At 39.0% G+C, this 17,268-nt stretch overlaps 1 pseudogene; it reads left to right on the top strand.

The window, feature by feature from the left end:
• Window positions 1–841: 841 nt before the first annotated feature.
• LOC146496778 (uncharacterized) lies at window positions 842–6,301 on the top strand (annotated as a pseudogene).
• Window positions 6,302–17,268: the final 10,967 nt, after the last annotated feature.

Below are 17,268 nucleotides of genomic sequence, written 5' to 3'. Positions count from 1 at the left end.
TGACCCATCAACCCAAAAGTCTGTCAGCCCCCCAGTCACATTCCTGATATTAATGATAATGATATCAGGAATTTAATCATTAATGATGTTAATGATATTAACATTAACAGTCTAGCTCTGGCTAAAAACAGGGATTGGAATTGAGTTTCCAGTAGGTCAATCCCTTGGAATTGTTAGTTTGCTTTTCAAAGTTACTTGTACTTGTGCTACAGTCAGCTGTTTCAGGAAAATAGTGGCTGATGTTTATCTTTGCTTTGTGCTGTCGCCTTTGTGTTCATACATTTTTTTTCTTCTTTTGTCTGTCCCGTTTGGTTCTTTATCCATCAAAATTGTTGTCTGAAGGCCAACAAAGATGCCCAACGGATTTATTTTACCAAGTGGATCATCACGGCTGTGCCATATCTGTCCATTTGATCAACCTTTGTTTTTATTTTATTTTATTTTATTTTATTTTATTTTATTTTATTTTATTTTATTTTATTTGTGAGGAAGATCATATATGTGCCCTCAGTGCGCATCGATCAGCCAGCATGCAGCCTGTTACAGCTGCTCCTGCTTTTTCGCTTTAGTTTAACTGTTTTCTTACTTATTTCTTTGTCCTGTACTTTGTAATTAGAGTGCCCGTCTGTTTTAATAGCTTACCTTTCATTCATGTGGATTGAGAGAGTTTTGTTCTGCTTGTGGCCGCGGAACTGTTACTTTAATTGTGTAAATGGGACTGTGGTGCAGCCCCTACACACGGGTTGTTTACTTCAGAGATCAGCTGATTGCCCTGATGCCGGCTAGCTTATTGGTCAGACCCTTGGAAGTACCAGCTGAAATCTGGAGGAAAACACGCAGGATGCAGAGGTGGAGAACAGAAGAGGAAAAGGAAGGAGACGGTGAGACAGCAGAGCCTCAAAGAGAGAAGGAGGTACAAACCGTGTCTGCTGCCTATTATAACGGGGAACGTTCGGTTGCTAGCAAACAAGATGGATGAACTAACAACACTAGCATGGAGTCAGAGGGAATACCGGGAGTGTAGCTTGATTGTTTCACCAAATTACGCATGCACCAGGATATTCCGGAAGACAACGCATCCGTGGAAGGCTTCTGCACTATTCGGGCTGATAGGGACAGCGTGGCTAGCAGTAAGCAGAAAGGAGGGGGGCTTGTTGTTCTTGTTAACAACCGGTGGTGTAACCCTGCCTATATAACAATCAAAGAAAGGATTTGCTGCCCGGACATTGAACTGTATGCTGTTGGACTCAGGCTGTATCATTTACCCAGGGAGTTTACCCATGTGATCCTGGTGGCTGTTTATGTTCCTCCCTCTGCTAACCCCACTGCTGCATGTGACACTATCAGCACCCGAGTGCCTTCACTGTGATCTTGGGTGACTTTAACCATGTCACCTTGGACAATACACTACCAACATTCACACAGTATGTGGTCTGTCCCATCAGGGGGAGAGAATCCTAGACCTACTGTATGCTAATGTCACGCGCTATGTGCCGATTGTGAGGAGGGAACCTGTGATGACGACAAGCATTAGGAGGTGGTCAGAGGAGGCCTTAGCAGAACTACAGGGCTGGTTTGAGTTGACTGACTGGGAGACCCTATGTGAGCCTCACACTGAGGACATCAACGGGCTTACTGAGTCAATTACTGACTACATAAATGCACTGATTCCATTGTTTCAGCTCAGACTGTTCATTGTTACCCAAATAACAAGCCGTGGGTGACTAAGGACATCAAAGCTCTCCTCAATGACAAGAAGAGGGCCTTCAGAGGGGGCAATAAAGAGGAGGTGAGAACGGTACAGGTGTTACTAAACGACAAGATCAGAGAGGCTAAGGACAATTACAGGAGGAATCTGGAGTGGAAACTACAGGAGATCAGCATGAGAGAGGTGTGGAGTGGAACGAAGACCCCTGTTTCAATCCAGGGGGTCAACGTGGACATTGTGGAGGACTATAAATACCTTGGAGTACACATAGACAATAAACTGGACTGGGATAAAAACACCACTACACTCTACGGGAAGGGCCAGAGTCGTCTCTATTTTCTGAGGCGCCTGAGGTCCTTCAACATCTGTCGGACAATGCTCAGGATTTTCTATGACTCTGTTGTGGTCAGTGCTATCCTCTATGCTGTTGCATACTGGGACAGAAGGTTAAGGTTGCAGATGCCAACAGACTCAATAAACTGATCCGTAAGGCCAGTAATGTTGTGGGGATGGAGCTGGACTCCTTAAGGTGGTGTCTGAGAGCCGATGTTGTCCAAGATAAGGACAATCCTGGATAATACTTCCCACCCACTCGATGACATGCTGGCCAGTCACAGGAGCACGCTCAGTGAGTGACTGAGATTACCCAAAAGCACCACAGAGGAAGTAATTCCTGCCCGTGACCATCCCCCTGTACAACTCCTCCATCTAACACACTGTAAACACTGTAATAGTTACACCCATTTGCACACGCTCTACTACGGAGCCCCGCAGGGGACATGGGAGAAAAAAAAAATTAAGACGGACTTTTGCGAGATCTCGCAAAACTAACTCGGGATCTCGCAAAAGTTTTGCGAGATCTCGCAAAACTAACTCGGGATCTCGCAAAACTTTTGCGAGATCTCGCAAAACAAACTCGGGATCTCGCAAAACTTTTGCGAGATCTCGCAAAACTAACTCGGGATCTCGCAAAACTTTTGCGAGATCTCGCAAAACAAACTCGGGATCTCGCAAAACTTTTGCGAGATCTCGCAAAAGTTTTAGCCGCATTCTTCCCATTAGCTCGAAGCTAACGGGAGGTCGAGACCTACTACAGCCGGGAGGAACACCACTTTCCCGGCACATCGTGCCTCGACCTCCCGGTCGGCTTTGAGCCAGCATCCGAAGAATGCGGCTAAAACGTTTGTGAGATCTCGCAAAACTTTTGCGAGATCCCGAGTTTGTTTTGCAAGATCTCGCAAAACTTTTGCCAGATCCCGAGTTAGTTTTGCGAGATCTCGCAAAACTTTTGTGAGATCTCGCAAAAGTCCGTCTTAATTTTTTTTTCTTCCATGTCCCCTGCGGGGCTCCGTACTCTACAGTAAAAAAGCAAATCACAAAGTTGACAGGTTAGAGTCAAATGTTAATCATATAAATTCATATATATTGGTGTGTGGGATTGTAGCCTATAGGTTTATTACGTCGAATGAGACAATGCGGTTCATTTTACAGAGGTAATTAAGTAACTACAGTATTCTCTGTAATATGAGTAATAATTACTTTTTTGGAGAAATGAAGCCAGCACTGATCACAACAAAGAGGGGAAACACCCCCAACCTTTGATCACACGGCATGCAATTAGTTTGAACAAATGTAATGTCTTAGCAGTGGTGGTGACTCTCAAAGCAGAGCCAACGAGAACACAGTGAGAATCGATAAGTGATACTGATAATGGAATCAATATAACTAAATTCTTATCAATTCTCATCCCTAGCTATAACTATTAATGAATTCTCAAAAGCTCAAAGCTTCGACTGTGCCTCATTTTCTGCACTAAATTCTGCTGCCAATTTGTGATTTTAGCCTATAAATCATAAATTACTCATAACATAACATAATGCACTGTCACTCTATTCTGAAGTAGGTTTGACTATATTTTGCAGTGTTTTTTCCATTTTCTTGCAGCCACTTACATGCTACCTTAAGGTGACTAAATGATACACATCTAAAGACCCAGCAATAACAGTTTCACCCAACACTGCCTGGCAAAGCACCTGCAGCTGTGCCCAAAGTCATTCATACTGTGTGTGCTTGAGCGTTTGAAAAAGCAATGAGTATATGATGTAAAGAGCCATGTGATCTGTCCTTCCTCTAGCATCTGCAGAGCATTTCAGTCAACTGGCTGAGTATTAGAGTTTGTCTGATTCAGCACGTTAACTATTTAGGGGATGAAAGGGAGAAATACTGAGAAGAAATTTATCGTTTTTAAAGGGAGTGTAGATTTTAGTAATTAAAAAAAGGAAACGCCTGAAAGGTGAGAAAAAACTTACCACTAATAAGATATTTTGCCAAATGAAGATAGTGAATTAATTAAAATATGTAAATAAACTTCCAAATTTATAAAGAAGCAGAAACTAGAAAAGGTCCTACAAGGAGAGGCCTTTGGGGATTAGACACTAAGACACTAAATAATGTGGATTGCACAACACTGGACATTATATTCCTCATTTCCAGTTAATACTTGTACAGCTGCTGTTATTGTGTATATATATATTTATATTTTCTTTCTTATATATTTCTATACTGTGTATTGTGTATTTTGTTGTACAGTTAGTTTATTTTCAACTTTAATTTATATATTTTATCTTATTCTTTCCCAGTTAAATTTACCCTTCATTCTAATTTGTGTTGTACAGTTATCTCATTTTTAACTTAATTTTTATATTTTATTTTTATTCCTTCCTAGTTAAATTTACCCTTTTTAATTTTCATATTTATTTCCTATCTTATTCATAGCCTTTTCTTTTTTTCTTTAGGTCACGAGCAGTTGTCTAAGCATTTCACTGCATATCGTACTGTGTATGACTGTGTATGTATATATATATATATGTATGTATGTATGTGACAAATAAAATTTGAATTTGAATTTTGAATTTGGGATTATAGGACATTTAAAAAGGGACAACAATGAATTTTTCACTTTTATCAAATGCTAGCAAAAATGAGAAAATCTGGGGGAGAAAAACAGGCCATTTATAATTTGAACCAGGTGAAGGAGAACTGGCGAGGGAAATTGTGAAGCTGTATCTACCGAAAGATAACTAGTACCTAGCTCGCAGGTAGGCTAAATTGTTGTGGTCTATCCACACAGTAAATGGATCTTCGGCACCTCCTACCAATGTCTCTATTTCTCAAAAGCTAGCTTTATAGCTAGCAATAGCAAGCACACATTTCTCAGAGGCATCAAACTCAACAATGAACTGTTAATGCAGGGCTGGTTGTGTCAAGAAAGGTGCTGACATAAATCATAAACCTTCAGTAGAAACTGGTAAAGCCAAGCGCTGGAGCAACTTCAGGGTTGTAGGGGTTAGTCAGCTGCAGCTTTTACCTTTTACATATCAGTCTTCACCTGCCGACTCTCAAACACATATCCCAGCCAGGTTACAGATTTTACATGTAACTCAAAGTTTTGCATTTGGTAGTTTTGCCAGTTTGTCGATCTGTATTTGGACGTATACTCAAGCAGTGACTTGGTGTATCACTTCCTGTTCCTGTTCGAACACACAGTGGTGTTTTTGTGTAGCTTATCTGCGTAGCAATTTAATTTAATTAAAACTTTAACTAAAACCTTATAGATATAACTTCTTATTTCATAGTGTAATCTTCATGTGCTTCATCCAAGCACTCTCTTGGATACTCTTGGAGGGGACACTCTCTAGCTGTCCCCAGCAGACTGTCCCGAGCAGCTGGGGAAACAGGATGGCTGGGTGACGGCGAGGAGGAAGTCTTAAACAGAAGTCCCAGGTACACCACCAACCTGTTCATATATCATTACCATTTATATACCATTTTTCCCCACTCGGCGACACACCCGCTGGGGGTCAAACTCTTGGTGATTCTGTTCTCAGACATGTGAAGCTAGAGACACCAGCAACCATAGTCAATTGTCTTCCAGGGGCCAGAGCAGGCGACATTGAAGGAAATTTAAAACTGCTGGCTAAGGGTAAACGTAAATTCAGTAAAATCATAATTCACGTCGGCAGTAAGGACACCCTGTTAGGCCAGTCGGAGGTCACCATAATCAATATTGAAGGAGTGACATGTTTAGCCGCATGTTCTCCTTAAATTGCTGTCTGTCTGAGTGGTCTCCAAAAAACAATGTGGGCTTTATAGATAATTGGGAACCTTCTGGAGGAAACCTGGTCTTGTTAGGAGAGACGGCATCCATCCTACTTTGGATGGAGCAGCTCTCATTTCTAGAAATATGGACAAATTTATTAAACCCCCCAAATATGACTATCTAGAGTTGGGACGAGGAAGCAGAGTTGCAGTCTTACACGCCTCTCTGCAGCTTCTCTCCTCCTGCTACCCCCCCAAAAACCCATCTCCATAGAGACTGTGTCAGCTCCCAAACAGACAATAAACTATCAGAATCCTTGATGCGCAGGCCGACGGTGTTTCTTCTTCACTCACTATGTATTAACAGACCTCTCTGCATTGAATCATATCTGTTATTAATCTCTGTCTCTCTTCCACAGCATGTCTTTATCCTGTCTTCCTTCTCTCACCCCAACCAATCACAGCAGATGGCCCCGCCCCTCCCTGAGCCTGGTTCTGCCGGAGGTTTCTTCCTGTTCCCCACTGTCGCCAAAGTGCTGCTCATAAGGGGTCATATGATTGCTGGGTTTTCTCTGTATCTATTATTGTAGGGTCGACCTTACAATATAACGCAGACCCTACCTTATATCAAGGCAACTGTTGATGTGATTGTTGCGATTTGTTGTGATTTGGTGCCATATAAATAAAATTGAACTGAACTGAATTGATTGCTCATTCTCTCAGGTCATTCTCAACTACTTTTGACCTTGGGACTTGGGGTCTACCACAGGCAAGACCCCAGGTGCAGACTGTGTAAAGATGCCCCTGAGATATTCCAGCACATAACAGCACGCTTCAAGATGCTAACAGGAATGCTATACTGTATACTATGCTGGCATAGTATACAACAACATATGTGCCAAGTATGGCCTTGAAGTCCCACGGTCAAAATGGGATTCACTAAGATCCTGTGGAACTTCCAGATAAGCATTGACAAACTTCTGATGACTAACCAACCAGACATTGCAAGCAGAGGAAGAAGACTTAGTCATATATGTATCTATATCAACTGACAGGAACATCAGGAAGAAGGAACATTAGAAGCTTGAGAAATTCCAAGGTTTGATAAAGGAACTAGAGAAGATACAGAGTATGAAAGCAACAGTGGCCCCTGTGGTACTTGGTGCACTCAGTGCAAGGATTCCCAAACTGGGTGAATGGCTCCAGCAGATCCCAGGGATGACATCTGAGATCTTTGTCCAGAAGAGCGCAGTCCTAGGAACACCAAAAATACTGTGCAGGATAAATACAGCCTATTTTTATGTCGCTGTTGTAAAGCTTGTGACTATAGGTCTTTGCGACAACGTTGCATTACAATGAACTGGTTACTGCTAATGTACTGTTTTAATCAGGGTGTAGACCTCTTCACTGAGACACTGATTATTGGTAATAATTTACAGATTACCAATAGATCAGTGTATTAGATCAGCGGTCCCCAACCCCCGGGCCTCGGACTGGTACCGGTCCGTGAGTCGTTTGGTACCGGGCCGCGAGAGTTGAGGCTCAGGTGTGAAATGTATAGTTTTCAGGGTTTTTATCGGTTTTCAGTGTTATTTTGTTATCGTTTTTATCATTAACTCGGTTTTCCTGGGTCTTTTCACGTGTGTTATGAATAAATCTTCTTTTTTTCGGTACCAGTACTAGTTTTATTTTGTTGTATTTATCAGCGACACCTTAAAGGCCGGTCCATGAAAATATTGTCGGGAATAAACCGGTCCGTGACGCAAAAAAGGTTGGGGACCGCTGTTATAGAGTGCCACTGGTCAAATATTTGTGGTGCAACAACAAAAGTTTATCTACTACTTATTTAAGCTACTGGGAAACAGCCTTTGTAAGGATGCATCTGCTCATTCTGAGACAGTGTGAGCATATCAAGGGCGAGTATGGGGCTTACCAGAGTGAATGAATATTGCTGTTTAACTCTGTATTATGGACCAGTTCAGTCACTTGACATTGCTGGTCATTGGCATGTCAACTTTCTTTTGTCAGTATGTGCGCCACCCCCTGACAGACGTGTGCAGCAGAAAACCACATACCTACACACACACATACACACCCCTCCTTGCTCCTTGTGGGCAGACATGATTTATATACTCTGAGGTGAAGGAGATAACAAAGTAGTGTGAAGAATAGAGCTCTGTTCACAACCACTGCCTGTTCCCCATCCTTAGTATATATACTGTTAGAGGGCAGTAAAACGCTCCGTTCTCTTTCTCTTTATTTCACGTTATCTTTATCACCATCGCTATCCCTCAGTACTAGACCCTCTGCAGTTAAATGTCTTTCTTTCTGTCTGTCTGCTTTTCTTCCACTATAATTATTTTTTTGCAGAGAAGATGAATAAGTCCCCCAGAGGGATCACCTTAAAACTCAACAGAACCCCGATATATCACTCATTTGACTTCACTGCAGGGATTTTTCTATTCAGTATTTATGTAAAACAGTGTTGGGAAGGTTACTTTTAAAATGTATTCCATTACAGAATACAGATTACATGCCCAAAAATGTATTCTGTATAGTCAGAAAAGATCTTCCTGCTACATACAAAGCTTGAACTAAGAAGGTTTTTGAATTCTAAATCACAAATTTTAAGTCAACAGAATGTGATCTACAGAATGATACATACATTCTGTACAATGATACAATGATACACCCTCACAGGAAAGAATTAACAATGAATCAAATGACATTTGGAGATATTGTACGGTTTGTAACACATTATTGAAATAGTAATTATATTTTAATAAAAATTGCATCATTTATTAAACTTTTTGTACACTTAATTCAGAATTTATTGCTTCATTGTTTGTGATTAAAGATCGAAGGACCTTTCTTTGTAACGTGGGTGGTGAAAAGGTGCTAATAGCTGCTTCACTTCAATACGAATGCTCTCTACAGGTGTTAGAAAAGCTGTAATGTGGTACAGCCAATAAATGCAAGGGACTCCTCAGATGCAAGCAGTTTGAGTACTAAGAGGATCATCGGATTCTCTTTACTGTGCAGTGTCAGAAGAATCGTGTAAAGCAATCACGAAATCAAACGGACAGATTAAGTGGAATTAAATCCTGTTACTTTAAAATACAGGTCAAGTTTGGGTACATCTGCTTATTCATGGTTATTTCTGTATTTAATGTAAATATATTATAAAACACTATGAAACTAACACACATTAAACTGTAAAGCAATGTAATAATTGTTATATTATTACAGTCATTGCTCAGCATTTACTTTAAGTAATACATCATAAAGCAGAAATAGAAACATTTATTATTGAACATAAGAGCTAAACTGTAAAATGTATTGTAAACATGTCGATAAATTATAAAAACAAATGTTCCACTGAGTATATTTATTTTAAGTTGTCTGTTTATTTTTTACAGTTTATTTGTGACCTTTTTAGTCATACATTTGTTGTGACCCTCCTTTTAAAAACATATATCTCATTGCAGTCATTTCCTTGTTTTGTTTTTCCCAGCTTGAAAATGATTTGGTTTGAGATGTTGCCTTCTTATACTGAACAGCATGAGCCCATAAGAAATACATGACAGTTACATACATCCTGAATCATATCACTAAAATAACTTACATTTGGAACCCCTGGGACAGCTCCTCTGAGACAGCTTTTAGAAAACATCATTTCTCTACTCAGAACGGCAAGAAACTGAGGACCAGTGTTGCTCAAGTTACTTGAAAAAAGTCATCAGTAACTAATTACTGATTACTTCCCAAAAAAAGTAATTCCGTCCTCATTACTTAGTTACTTAGTTACTTTTTAAAAACAGGATTTACAACCTGAATAGGTGATAAAGTGATCTTTCAGCCCAATTCTACTTTTTCTACATAATCATCATACAAAATGTAATCAAATGGAAAAGTCTCTTTTTAAAACTTGTTTTATTAGTTTTAATCTTTTAACTTTATGCATCAAGCAAAAATTTAATTATCTGCAACATTCTCTGACTGGAAGAAATTAGTTTAACATTTAAACCTATTTTCTGCACATTCCAGCACATAAAATAAAATATTTGTTTGTGTTTACACTCAGTCTTTCAAATAGATGCAAGTAAAACACAGCAGAAAATAAATAAAGTCAAAGACTAGCGGTCCTGTTGCTCTATTTTCACCTGTAAAGCAGGAGTGGGGTAGGCGGAGGTTTACCCTGGTGCAGGTGTGCAGCGGTCAGTGGAAGAATCCACAAGTTTCTCTGTGAGTTTCCCATTACGTCGTAGCTACTCGGTGCTTGTTTGGAAGTTTAGGGGTTTTTTCGCTGTAAAAAGAAGTTTTCTTCCCACGCACAACGGACACTAATGTTTTTGTCACTTTTTATGGAATCAAACTCAAAGTAAGGTCAGTACTTCCACGCTTTAAACGCTGCACGCTCATACTCTCTCTGCACTCGATATATGATCCATTGTTGATCTGCACACAGCTGTTGTCACGAACGTCGCACTCGCTTACGTCACTGTCATGAGACATTCTCGCAAAAAAATCACGGTTTTGTTTTGGCGTTTTGTCTTTCGGGTGAAAGACAAAACGCCAAAACACAGACTTAACAATGTGGTGTATGCCGTACAGTGCAGCGAGGAATGCCCAGACCTCTACATTGGAGAGACCAAACAGCCACTTCACAAGCGCATGGCACAACACAGAAGAGCCACCTCCACTGGACAAGATTCAGCTGTCCATCTGCATCTAAAGGTCAAAGGACACTCTTTAGAGGATGCCAATGTTCACATTTTGGACAGAGAGGACAGATGGTTTGAAAGAGGAGTGAAAGAAGCATCTATGTCCACTGTGAGCGATCATCTTTGAACAGAGGCGGTGGTTTACGACACCAACTCTCTGCCATCTATAATCCAGTTTTGAGTTCCCTCCCCAGACGCCTTAACGCCCACTCACATCCTGGGCCATCTGACCTCAGGAATTCGCATGATAAGGTGGGGCCAGGTTTCACAATGAGCTCACCCGAAACTCTGGCTGATTGGGACCCACACCCAGTTTCACACCTTGGCTCAGGCGATTAGAGGATCATCAGGGGGTCCTTTTGTCCCTCTGTGGGGGGAAACTCCCACTAGGTTTATATCTGGGACTCTCCACCATTTGACCTTAGAACTGAAGAAGCTTCTCGGATGAAGGTGAAACGTCTTCAAGTAACTTAAAGAAGTCCAGACGCTTTTCTTTGCAAGCTCCTTTGACTACGATGACCTGGATGACTGAGAACCTTCACAGACACTAGTCAGCTAACATTAACTACTGAGGTCATGTCCTGTACTGGCACAATGTCAATAAACATGCTATAAAAACTTTAACTTTAAGCACTAATTGTCATAGCAGCAGGGGTGTGGAGTTATGAGATGCAGGTACTGGCTTTGATGCGATGAGTGAGCTTTAATTAGTGAAAATACAGACAGAAGCAGAGGTGGTGAGGACAGGAACTAAGAAATAACCTAAACTGGGAAAATCGAACAAATGAATCTGAAACCTAAACTCACAGGATGACATGCAGTGAGAAAGACTGGATGACTCACAGAGGAGCACAGGAAGCTACGCGGAAATACAGAAGCACCAGTGATGAGCACAAGAGAATACACACTATCAATACACACAGGAGGGAGGACGCAATCTGAATACACTGACATCAGACACGGACCTACAAAGTAAAACTGACAGAGAACAGAGGGAACTCATGGGCAGGGTAACTAGACACTAAACCAAGGAAGAACTCGAAAGTCTTAACCAGAATAAACTTGAACTCAAAAGACAACAAGAATAATCAAAACAAACCCACTGAGTCCACAGACTCAGGACCATGACACTAATGTCTTAAATCCAGCTACGCAGACAGTGTTACATGTCAGGTTTTGAGAGCTGGGCCCAATGGTGTAAATTTGCCTTTATACATAAAAACAACTCACCTTGTCTCCATTATTATAGGCTCACATCAGCCCGGCCCTGCAAAGCTGATTGTATGTGTAATTTCAACAAGAATAGGAGAAAAGTTCTTGTCACTGTATCATTTTTACATTTTAAATAAAAAGGCTGTTGAACAGTGAAACATCCATGATGCACAAAATTACTTAAACAGTACTTACTTGCAGTACAATTTGTGTCTCCTTCCCTGTAAATTACCTGGAAACAACTGGGTCACTCTAAAATAATTGTTGGTTTTTCCTTAAAATTACTTACACTACACTTAAAGTTACTAACATCATATTTAAAATCACCTTGATTTATGAAAGATTAAGTCACCCTGCAATACGGTCCCCTCCTGCGCCCCAAAAAGTACAGCTATGTACACCATGTAAGATGGAGAAATAGTGTGTGTGTGTGTGTGTGTGTGTGTGTGTGTGTAGGCGTTACACAGGCATTTAGTTTCAGCAACATTCTTCAGTGAGGAGAAAAGAATGCTTTGCTGAAATGTTAAGAAACCATGTGATCAATACTATCCTCATCACTAATGTGAGGTTTGAGATGACTCCTAGCACACTCAGTCCAAAGCTGTGGGACATCCAGGTGCCCGATGTTTACACTGCTTATACCCATCATCATGCTGTGTTTTAAAAGCATGAGAGCAATTAACAGTGAGGCATCTGGAAGTGTTTAAGGTGAGATAAAGGCCATCGAGTGCCACAACAATCTTATTAGCAGGCGTGTCAGCTGGCAAGATAACAGGAGAAACTAATCACTGTAAGGCTCCAGTGCAACATTACTTTTCTTTAAAATATGTCTATTAAAATATGAATAGACATTTGTAGATGATTGGTAGCTGCTATTTTAGAAAAATTAATATGTTCTAACTTGTTCATAAACCTTTAGTAAACCTTGAAGTTAGCCATAAAACTCTGTTAGTAAATGGTTAACAAATAACTTGAAAGTCAGTCATAAACTGAATGATTAATAATAATAATAACAATAATAATAATAATAACAATAACAACAACAACAACAACAACAATAATAATAATAATAATAAAAATAGTAATAATAATAATAATAATAATAATAAATAGTAACAATAATAATAATAACAATAATAATAATAATAATAATAAAAATAGTAATAATAATAATAATAACAACAACAACAACAACAACAACAACAATAATAATAATAATAATAACAATAATAATAATAATAATAAAATAGTAATAATAATAATAACAACAACAACAACAACAACAATAATAATAATAATAATAATAATAATAATAACAACAATAATAATAATAAAAATAGTAATAATAATAATAACAACAACAACAACAACAACAATAATAATAATAATAATAATAATAACAATAATAATAATAATAATAATAATAATAATAATAAAAATAGTAATAATAATAATAATAACAACAACAACAACAATAATAATAATAATAATAATAATAATAATAATAATAATAATAATGGATTGCATTTATATAGAGCTTTTCAAGGCACCCAAAGCGCTTTACAATTCCACTATTCATTCACTCTCACATTCACACACAGACAGCTACAGTATGTATGTAACTGTCATGTAATATGATAACATCTAGTGATCTATTAATCGCTTTCCTTATGTGCTTATTTACATTATACCTGCTTCCCTTAAGCCATATTATTAGAAGGCATAACATATATGTAACCCTAGTCATGACTCTTGACAGCTTGGTGAGTTTTTTTTTTTTTTTTAAAAGAGCATATTTGTCTTGCACGGTTGTAGCATCTCCGACTAGACAGCTTCCCAGCCGACATCACACAGTCACTGAAAAAGGGGGGAGATGTGATTACTCAACGAGGTGCAGCAGCCCACCAGCCTCCCTAGCACTGCCCCTCGAGCCTGGCGCACCACCCCTCCCTGAGCGTGAGGCATATTGACTGCCTTGAATTTAAAGGGCTGTAAAGTCAAATACAACCTGGTGATCAGGCATTGGCATCCTTCATGTGGTGGAGTCACTGCAGTGGGGCGTGGTCTGAGCAGAGGGTGATGAGTGTTCGAGGAGGTAATTCTGAAGGGAAATGAGCTCACGAATACCACCTGGCAGTGTTCGGCCCACTGGACTAGATCTGGGGGAACCCTTTCAGGTAAAATCAGTCATGGGGCTGGTTAGGTCCTGGCCTGGCTTTTTATAGCAGATAACCTTAAAAATATTCTGCCGTAGATCAAAAACTGAAGAAAACCATGTTGAAGTGAAGCAGAACAAAGTTACAGAGGTTTGATTACAGACACAACTAAGAGTTTTGTAATTTGGCAGAATTTAAAAAGTTTACATTTCTTCGGTATTGAACAGCAGACATTAGAGGTCATTAAAAAAAAACAACAAACAACATTGACCAAGAGCACTGAACACAATGATAGACTGACGCTAATAATAATGCAATACAGTGATTCCTGAGATTAGGGACAAAACAGGTTTTAATTTTCTAAAATATATTTTTTGATTTTTCAAAAACATATTTATATATAATTGTTACACACAGTTGTGGCTGTCTCACCATGTTTTGGTCTCCCAGGTGTAACATTTTTTAATAATTTATGTTTTTGCTGGAGAAGTGCAAGGTTTTTGTCTACACCATCAGACACAAAGAAATGCAAAAATATATATTTTAAATGAAGTTGTTTCAGCTATTTTGACTATTAGCAGCTTCTCTGTTCTACTGTTTATGCACATATGTTTTCAAAGTAATTATACCACATTTAAAAGTAAGATTGTTTTGGCTTTTTATTATTAGAGTTACAGTCATACATATTTTTAGAAGCTTGTATTTAATCTCTATAAGAAACAGTCATATTAAGCAGCATTTATTGAGAAAATTTCGTATTTTTATTGGAAGATCATGAGGGAGGAAACTATATGGTTCTCCAAAAGAGAAAAATAAACCAAAACTCCATATTATGGAGTTGACAAGGTGCTGACGGTGGTGACACACGAGTAGAAAACAAGATATTATTTCTTTCAAAATGACCATTAAACCTTAACAACCTTTGTAATATCACAGGACACATCGTAACAGTTCTGTTTTTGCACACGTCAAGTTCTACATCTTAATAGTTCACCAGCAAGTAGCTGCCTGCTCCTCGATTCCTAAAGTTCTCTGGTTGTGTGTTTAGACGCTGCTGGACTTTCTCTCCTTTTGTCTCTGTGCTTGTTTCCAAAACCTTTCAGATCACTGGTGTTCTTTATTTTTCCCTCTTTCACTCTATTTCTCCATCTTTCCCTTTATGAAAAACTCTTTCTTCAACTCAGGCTGGCTGTTAATTTTTTCTCTCCTTCATTTTTGATCCTCCCTGTTCCTTCTCTTTCATTCCTCTACTGACAGCTTCCCCTTTGCTATTCTAGCCTGCAATGTACCATTTTGTAATTACTATAATTTTTCTGAACCTTATGCTTTTTCACAGATTAAGGATGGATATTCACAACACAATTATGCATTAAGCAATAGAAATGCTATCCGGTCTTTAAGTCTGATGTCATTAGCCATTTCCAGGCCCAAACTCTGCTTCAGGTCCCAAAGTCAAAGGAACTCTGTGGCATCACTGAGAGTTACAAACTGTCTAAATTCTTTCATCTTTAATAAAATGATCAGTGTGGCTCTACCAGGGGTAACATCCAGGCATCCATGAAAACAGAATATATAAAATTCAACAGAGTTAGAAATTAGCTCGCTGGTTTCCACCTGAACATGATTCACCAACTCTGCTGTCACTTCCAACATAAATGAAGACAGAAAACTAAACAGCAGTGACGTTTGTAGGGTTACTGAAGTTGGGCTAGCTGCTATATAGTGATGTGCTACATGATAGCTAGCGACACAGCTATGTTAGCATAACATAAACACAGTGAAGCTGGAGGATGAACGCCAACTTTTTTCCACTTGATAAAAGTTAGCGTGAGGGTTCCCGTTGGTTAGGCTGACAGTGATCACTGACTGTTTTTAGGGGCTTGTTCAGATGTAATAGAACAAGATAAAAAGCATTAAAACATTTTAACAGCACAACAGGCTTAATAAACACAGAGAAGCAGGATTCACACATCATCACTTAAAGAACAGCTGGCTCAGTAGATGCCACATGATCGAAAGGCTGGTTGTTCAAATCCAACGAACAGCGGCTATCCTGGATTGGTAGCTGCCCATTGCATCACTGAGTGAATGGGTTAAATGCTGAGGACTGAGCATGTTCCTACAGGATTAATAATGTAAACATAAACAATGAGATTCAAGACAAGACAAATTTGATAATATTTGACACGTCTGTGAAGCAGAAATATCAGTAAAATACACAGGAAGTAATATGACTGAAATATTAGTAAAAATTAACTTAATATAAATGGTGAATAGGACACTTTTGTGACATTTGTCAACACCATTAGAAAAAGGGTCAACACTGTCAGGCAAAAATCCTGATGGTGTTGACACAATACCCGACTTTCTCTCATGACACATGTTTTTCTGACAGAAGCCATCTTGTTTTTCATCATTTGCTTATGGCCTCAACAATCTACCTAAATGAAGCTGTTTTTACAAGAAAAAAATTAAATCTTGGATCACATCGACTTTGGTGTTGACGCACTACGGTTGTGACACAGAGAGTTTATCTCTGTGTCACTCAGTTTATCTCAGTTTATCAGAAAGGTGTGCAATAAATGAAATAAAAACAAACAAATTATCACAGCAGTGACCTCATGGCATGTGTATCAAACAGGAAGTGGTAAAGGGGTCCTCAGAGTGTAAGCTGCCCACAATAATTCCTGATTTTTTTGTACTTTAAAAAAAATCTGATGGTGTTCACAAAAACTCTGGACACGATTTTAATCATTTAAAAATACATTTTCAATGTCATATTTTGATATTATATAAGGTATTGACTTAAATACTTAATGACCAGAGCCATGATGTTTAATTTAACATTACTTTTAATTTTTTTCTGTATTTTAATATTATCACTCCTGCTTCTGGACAATGGATTTTTAAGGTACTGGTAACGTATTGTACCATTTAAAATAAATATATATTTATAAAAAATGCAAAATCATAGTTTTGTTGCCTTGGTTTGTCTTTTAGGCAGTTGGGTTAACACTTGTATGCATATTTTTAACCACAAAATTGGGTTTTATCTGCCGGACATGTTTTGTCCCTTATCTCAAGAATCACTGAATAAACAGATTTTTTTGATGGTAAACTGATAAATTCATGACAATGTTTTTTAAACCCCACCAGGGTTTTTTGTGTCTGTAATCAAACCATGGCAAATTGGTCCTGGGTCCTGGGTGAGGGACCAGACAAAGAGCAAATCAAACAGAAAAAGAGCGATTCAGAAAGCCCCTATGAGAAGACCATCAAAGGAACAGTTCACCCTTCCCGGGATAGGGTTACCGGGGCCTGCCCTGAGAGTGAGTGTCTGGTGGGCACAACCCGAAAAAGGGACATCTTC

The sequence above is a fragment of the Neolamprologus multifasciatus genome, chromosome 19 (assembly GCF_963576455.1).
Source record: "Neolamprologus multifasciatus chromosome 19, fNeoMul1.2, whole genome shotgun sequence".
Classification (NCBI taxonomy): domain Eukaryota; kingdom Metazoa; phylum Chordata; class Actinopteri; order Cichliformes; family Cichlidae; genus Neolamprologus; species Neolamprologus multifasciatus.
This window is presented reverse-complemented; position numbering and strand designations above follow the sequence as displayed.